This window comes from Mus caroli, chromosome 9 (genome assembly GCF_900094665.2).
Source record: "Mus caroli chromosome 9, CAROLI_EIJ_v1.1, whole genome shotgun sequence".
In the NCBI taxonomy this organism is placed as follows: domain Eukaryota; kingdom Metazoa; phylum Chordata; class Mammalia; order Rodentia; family Muridae; genus Mus; species Mus caroli.
Window position 1 is genome coordinate 110,792,992 of NC_034578.1, and position 7,494 is coordinate 110,800,485.

Consider the following 7,494-nt stretch of genomic DNA (forward strand, 5'->3'; position numbering starts at 1 on the left):
GCACGTTTGTCTGGAAACTGTCTGTGAAGACCTGATCATCAAGCCTACGGTCCAGTCAGCCCAGCCCCCTGATCATCAAGCCTACGGTCCAGTCAGCCCAGCCCCCTTTGCTAGGATTTAGCAGCAGAGCACCTTGGCAGATCAGAGCCAAGGAATGCCACATCAGGAGTCATATCATGCAACAGATCGCACACAAGAGATTTACTGCCGGGTGGGAGGTGGTGGAGGGTGAAAGGCTTTCTTGAACTGAGGACATGAAGGAGACAGACAGACAGACAGACAGACAGACAGAAGACCAAGAGGCACAGAAAATGAGAGGGACCATGATGGGGGCAGGGCTTTTAAAGGATACACATGTCACATAGGGAAAATATGCAGCCCATGGGGATAGTGGAAGTGTTCCTATTTGAAGGCAACAGGGGATGATGTTTTCTGGTGCTGAGTCCCTGAGGACTGGCAGGATGGCAGAACACCTGACTTCTAACACCCTCCTCATGCCTGACCCCAGTTTCTGCCTTAGGTCTCTGAGCCAATAACTTGGTAGTGTTTTATTTGTAGGGACTGTTCATGATATATATATATATGTTATATATATATATATATATCATATATATGATATATATATATATGATATATATATATATATATAGTCCGTGAACTGCACTCTTCAAATTGTCCTGGGTGACTTTGTGGTTATTGACTTTCTGGGATCCGAATCCTGCAAGTTACAGCCCATATAAGGCTAGGCAGCCTTTGTTGTTCTCAAAGATACACACCACCTCCCCAATCATAAACATCAAGGGCACACTTGCTCTGAGAAGAGCCGTATTCCAGGACCCTGTCAAGTATAAATAAGTCTAAGGTGTCCAGCAACTAGGGTTTTGTTTTGTTTGTGCCTCTTTTTGTTTGGTTTGGTGATTGCCTTTTTGAGATGAGGTCTTGCTATGAGGCTTTATGTCTTAGCTACTGCCAATATTGTTGTGACCAAATGCCTGTCCAAAGCAACTGAAGGGAGAAAGGGCTTATTCTAGATCACAGTTCCACTGTCACCATGTGAGGAACAGCATGGCAGCAGGAGCAAACAGCTGGCTGGACATGTCTCCTCCACAGTTGGGAAGCAAAGACTGGGAAGTGGAGTAGGGCTATCAAACTTAAGGCCTGCCCAGCTGAAGTACTTCCTCCTGCAAGGCTCCATCCCTAAAGGTTCCACAGCCTCCCAAACAGCATCACCAGCGTGGGACTAAGTGTTCAAATGCAAAAGCCCCCAGGAGACATTTCACATTCAAATAACAGCATCCTAGCTGGCCTAGAACTTGGAATGTCTGCCTCTGCCTCTGCCTCTGCCTCTGCCTCTCTGCCTCTCTGCCTCTCTGCCTCTCTGCCTCTCTGCCTCTCTGCCTCTCTGCCTCTCTGCCTCTCTGCCTCTCTGCNGCCTCTCTGCCTCTCTGCCTCTCTGCCTCTCTGCCTCTCTGCCTCTCTGCCTCTCTGCCTCTCTGCCTCTCTGCCTCTCTGCCTCTGCCTCTGCCTCTGCCTCGAGTGCTAGAGTTAAAGGCATGCACCATTGTACACAGCTCATCTGAGTCCTGTTGGTTTCTGGTTCTTAATTTTGAAAATTTAAAATTTCCCCCCTGTAATTGAAAATAGATTTCTTTCTCACATGATTCATCCTAATTATGGTTTCTCCTCCTGCTCCTCCTAGTTCCTTCTCCCTTTCTGTCTCTTGTTAGACAACAAAGAGGCTTCTAGTGATGGGTTAGAATAGTGGGTTGTGCCAAAACAGCATGCTAGGCCAAAGCAGTTCCACGTGGAAGAAGTTTTATTGAAAGGGAGAGACAAAGAAGTGGTAGAGAGAGAAGAGGGAGAGAGAGAGAAGAAAGAGAGAGAGAGAGAGAGAGAGAGAGAGAGCGAGCAAGCGAGGAGAGGGTGTTCTCCTTATTTATATGGAAAATGACATAACACAAGTAAGGGTGAGAGGTAAGCCAAATCGATTCTGGGAATATGGTGGTCATTGTCTTGGAGACGGGTCTGCAGGTCATAGGTCACGCTGTTGCCTCATAGATTTGGAATGTCTTGATGCCAATATCTAGGGGATAAGAATAAAATAAAATGTAGACAAAACAAAAACTAACACAATGGAATTGAAGGAAACAGACAGAAGGAAAAAAGAGTGCAAGAGAAGGCACAAGAATCAGAGACCTTCTAGTTCACACATGCAGGATCCCATAAAAACACTAAACTGGAAGCCATGCTATCCACACAAAGGAGTGGGTGCAGACCTGTGCCTGCCCTATACACGCCGCCTGAGTTTCTGAGTTCCTGTGTGTTTGCTTTGATATTGTTGATTTAGAGGGCCTTGTTGTCTTCCATCCTCCGTGGCTCTTACACTCTTTCTACTTCCTCTTCTGCTGGGTTCCCTGAGCTCTGAGGAGGAGCTCTTTGGTGGAGATATCTCATTTAGGGCTGAGTGTCCCAAGGTCTCTCACTCTATGCATGCTGTCTGGCTGTGGGTCTCTGTGTTTGTTCCCATCGGCTGCAGAAGGAAGATTCTCTGATGATAACTGAGCCAGGCACTGATCTATGAGTATAGCAGAATGTCATTAGGAGTCATTTTATTACTATTATTTTGTTGTTGTTGTTTTTGTATTTGGTTTTCCCCTAGGGCCCTGGGCTATCTAGTCTCAGGTTCTTGGTCACCTAAGCAGAGTCAGGTATGGGTTCTACCTCATGGAGTGAGCCCTAAGTCAACTCGGATACTGGTTGGTTACTCTCACAAGCTTTAAACTAGTTACTGTCACTGTTAAACTAGTCTGTCTTACAGGCAGGACTCTGTTTTGTTGCTGCTGTTGTTTAAATGAATGCATTTTTCTTGGAATGGTTCTTAGAGTGTAGATAATACATAAAATTATAATAAGCTTCCTTCGAAAGCCACCTCCAAGGTCCATGACCTTCCTTCTTCAAATTGATGACTTTGCTCTTCAATTTTGAAACATATTTTATTTCTGCTTCAACCAAAGCTGTCCCTGGCCCTTGACCTCATCATGTATGGCTATGCAATTCACCTCTCTGTGATTGCCATAGACAAGGTACGCTTTTGACAAGATTGGAAGAAAGCTCTTTACATGTGCTGCTAGCTTTGTCCCTCCAGTAGCATGTTCTTTCCCTCACTCTTCTCTCTCAGTCACTCATGTCACCCGAGAGAGGGAGATGCACCTTACACGGAGCCAACATTCTCTCTGGTACCTGGAGTTTCCATCTCTGCACTTATGAGTAAAAACATATTTACTTATTTTTGCTAAAACATACAATTGTTGACTATGTATTGAGCTCCAGCCTTATAGGTAAGGCATACAGATATAAAGCCAAACGTAATAGGAACATGTTTTCAAAGGGTTTGAAGTCCTGAGCAAAGAGAAAGATGCATACACACGTTCCCAAGCTGAGCAACCACTCCGATAACTACTGCAATCATCACTGTAAGGAAACGCAGTGGAAGGGAGAAGCGGATACTGGCAGTGGCAGAAGGGAATCAAATAAACGGGAGAACAAGTGTGACCTTTCAGATAGAGAAGTCAATATTTCACTATTGCGAGTGGGATGCATATGAATGTAGCTGTGGAAGGTGCTAGTCGGGCAGGCTGTAGGTGTGGCTACTATGTTACTACTAGATGAGTCTGGGGACTTGAGTTCGGATCCCCTGTACACATGTCTGAATCTGCTGCCTGCTGGGGCATAGGGAGGGACAGAGCAGCTCTGGGACCTCCTGCTTTGCAAGCCTGGCTGGGGCAGGGACAGCCAGCTCCGTGTTCAATGAGAAACCCTGGGTTCTAGGAAGAAGTCAGGGAACTGTGGAGGAAGACACTGGACAGCCTCCTCTAGCCTATTTCTGCTTGCACAACGTGCACTTACACCTTCATCTATACATACAACACACACTCACACACACATACATACATACACTCACACACACACTCACACACATATACACATACTCACACACATACATACATACACATTCATACATATATATACACACAAATACATACACACACATACACACTCACATACTTACACATACATGCATATATATACATACACACACATATACTCATATACATGTGTGCATACATAGAGAAACAGAGAGACAGACAGACAGAGTTAGACAGACAGAAACAGAGGCAGTCTGGGACACAGGAATTAGGATTGACAGTTGGTAAACATTTGACATCGTGCTGGCCTTGGCAGGCGGTGCTGGGCTGTCTCTGAGTCCTTTCTTCTTAAGAGATCCGAAGATCGGCTCACAACCTAAGATGCAAACCTTTGACTGGTTCTTCTCACAGAAACAACGTCCAGTCAGATAGGTATCTGCTTTGAAGTCAGAGCCAGAGGATCCTGGCCTTAAACCAGCCACACCGGTGTGCTTGCTGATCTGTCTGGGGTTATTGGTTCATCCTTTGTAATATGTTTTTTATAAAGAAGGCCAGTGATATGGTAGGTGTCTTCACACGCCTATTATGAAAATTGAAAATGACATTTTCTTCCTGGGTAAATTTATCCTGATCCCCGCCAAATCTGTCAGGATATTTCTTTGAAGGCTTTACTTAAGAAGGGCTTGAGAGATGTCATTACTGGTGCTAGCTGGTGACGGGAACAGAGGAGAGTTCCCAGTCACTGAAAAGGTCGATACGGTGGGCACTCAGTCTTCTTCGTGAGCTAAAAACACCACCCACAAAAAGCACTCAGGTGAAAGGGACATGAAACCTTCCAAATTATGCCATCTAAGTACTGTACTTACCCTAGTAATTTTGGATATAGCATCCAATTACATTAGGTAGGTTATAGGCTTCAACGACTACCATAGGGACACTCCAAACCCCAGTGGCTTAGATGCTCACAGGAACACACAAATGCATCTCTCTCCTTGCCCAGACTCCGACCTTTTTAGAAAATAAGGACCTATTGCGTTTGGGTTTGTAGCCACGTGCCTCACACATAAGGCTGGCGCACAGTCATACAGTCATCAGTTTTCTGTGTGAAGTTGATAATACGGTTTTGTTCACCGGGAAGTGAAGAAGGGGAGTTTCCAGGCATTGGAGAGAACGTTGCCTCCATGTCAGAAGCATCCCTAGGAGGTGCTGAGAGTGGCTCAGAGGGGATGGGTCAGCCACCATGCCAGGAGCCCACAGCTGTCTCTCTCTTGCAGCCAGAGTCTTCATCCTCCTCATAGTAGGAGTGATAGTGCCTTGTCCTCGGGAAGGCATGAGGAGGTGATGTGGGCAGGGCTCCTGCTGTGTTCTCTCTCTAGGTCATGCAGGTGGTATTGTGAGGGGCCCTTTTAGATAAGTGTGCCATAAAGCTCTTTCCTGCCCCCTCACACTTGCATCCCTCCCTCCCTCCCTCCCTCGCACTCCCTCCCTCATTCTATCTCTCCCTCACACATGCATACCCTCCTCTCAGCTGTACTCCCCCACACAGACACTCCCTCCCTCTCCTCCCCCTCACACAGGCGCACAACACGCTAGCCCCCTCCTTCCTGTGTTTCTTCTAGAACCATTTTTTTTTTTTGTCTTCGCTTCCTTTTTCCTGCTTCTTCTTCTGAGGAGAAAGTGAGATTTCTGCGGCATTGGCTGCTGAGAAGGACTTCTGGTGAGCCCCACAAAGAGTGGCCTTTAGATTTCAGCCCAGGGAGGCGCTCCAAAAACCTTTCTTGCCATAAATACTCAAAGGATGAGGCCAGGTGGTTGGGCACAAGGCTGTAATCTCAGCCCAGGGGAGGCTGAGGCAGGAGGCTTGTGAGTTTGGGACCAGGTTAGGTTACTTAGTTAACTCTAGGCCAGTTTGAGCAACCTAACAGAGACAAAACAGACAGACAGACAAACCACTTTCCAATACACACAAAACTAACTTAGAAAATACATTTTAATCTGAGCTCTGAAATAGCCTAAGTGTTTGCTGCTGTGGCCACACTGAGCGCGCAGGTCTGCTCCAGCTTCTATCTAAGAAGGCTGAGAATGTGGCTTATACCAAGCTCAGCCAGGGCCTTTCCATTCTGCATTACTTATTCACTTATTCACTGGCTCTTGCAGCTTTCATTTAAAGGATTCGCCTAGCACCAAAGCACCAGTGTGCAACCACCCGATCTCGGATCTCATCTGCTAGAGACCCATCGGGTAAGGAAGGGGAGCTACTGTGGGCGGAGCCTATTCGGGTGTGTCTGGGGCCTTAGTGTGCCACAAGGACGTGTATTTGCATGGGGTGATTTGCCTTGAGGTGGGAGATTGTGATCAGGAAGAGGACAAACCGGAGTTACTGGTTTTATGGCTTTAGGGACAGGGGCCCAGCCTCAGGGGCCTGATTCTCAGCCTTATGAGATAGATAAAAGCTGTAGTCCGGACCAGGATGCTCTGCGTGGACTCTGAACCATCCGAGGGAAGCCGTTGGAAATGCAAGTGCCTGGCTCTCATGACCTTTTGGTTGAAGGGGGTAGGCATTTATACTGTAGTTGATTCTGAGGTGCACTGTGAGGCCTGGCTTCCTTGGGAGCCTGGGAGCAATATTGAACCTCAGGCCCCGCCTCCCAGCCGAGGACTCAGAGTCAGCCTGTTCAGAAGGCCCAGGGACACTCTGGCCTAGTGCTTGGAGAGTCATTCTGCCTGGGGGATCAGGGGAGTGGGGGTGGGGGTGGGGGAGGCGGGGCGGCAGAATACAAACAGGCTAAGGGACACAGAAGAGCCTGGAATAATGGGTACAGTGAGGATGGTGATGTAGGCAGAATCAGCCTGAGGCTGGCATCTTAAATGCTCCAGAGACCAGGTGGACACCCCCCTAGCCCTGTCAACACTGTTTTAAGAGATCCTGTTGGCTTCTTGGGTGGGCAACATCGAAGTCGGCAGATGGAGGGAGGCTGGGATGGGTGCAGACAGAGTGGGTGATGTGTAGATAGACCATAAGTCTTGTATGGGAGATTGTGGCTCATCTCTGCCTATCTCCAGAGGGAGCAAGAGCAGGTCTGGGGCTTGAAAGAAACCCAAGAGTCTATTGAATACATATGTACTCATAAGATGGTAAAGCTAAGAGAAACCACTCTCATTCAAGTTTGGGATTCTAAATAAATGTAGTTACCGGAAGCGTTTATGTGCCTCATGGTTCTTGACCAGAGAACCATGGTTTTAACCTTTAAAGGTCATTTAGTTATGTCTGGAGACATGAATGTAAGACAAGAGTATACAGTCACTTTGTGTCTATGGACTGGACATTTTTGGAAAACAAAACAAAATAAAACCAAACCCTCGTCTGTACTGATCTTGCGCAGACTATACTTTCCCGATGTTTTCCAAGTACTTGTACTATGTTGTATAGGTACTATGTGCCAGCTACACTGTGTTAGGGTTACCCAAGTACCTGTACTATGTTGTATAGGTACTATGTACCAGCTACACTGTGTTAGGGTTACCCAAGTACTTGTACTATGTTGTATAGGTACTATGTACCAGCTAC

At 46.9% G+C, this 7,494-nt stretch overlaps 1 long non-coding RNA gene across 1 annotated transcript in view; it reads right to left on the reverse strand.

Annotated features, from left to right (window-relative positions):
- Positions 1-1,918: 1,918 nt before the first annotated feature.
- Positions 1,919-7,494, reverse strand: part of LOC110302185 — a 13,952-nt gene continuing 8,376 nt past the window's right edge. Inside the window, exon 3 of the long non-coding RNA XR_002378785.1 lies at positions 1,919-2,083. This is a non-coding gene — a long non-coding RNA (uncharacterized LOC110302185). The remainder of the gene's footprint in view (positions 2,084-7,494) is intronic.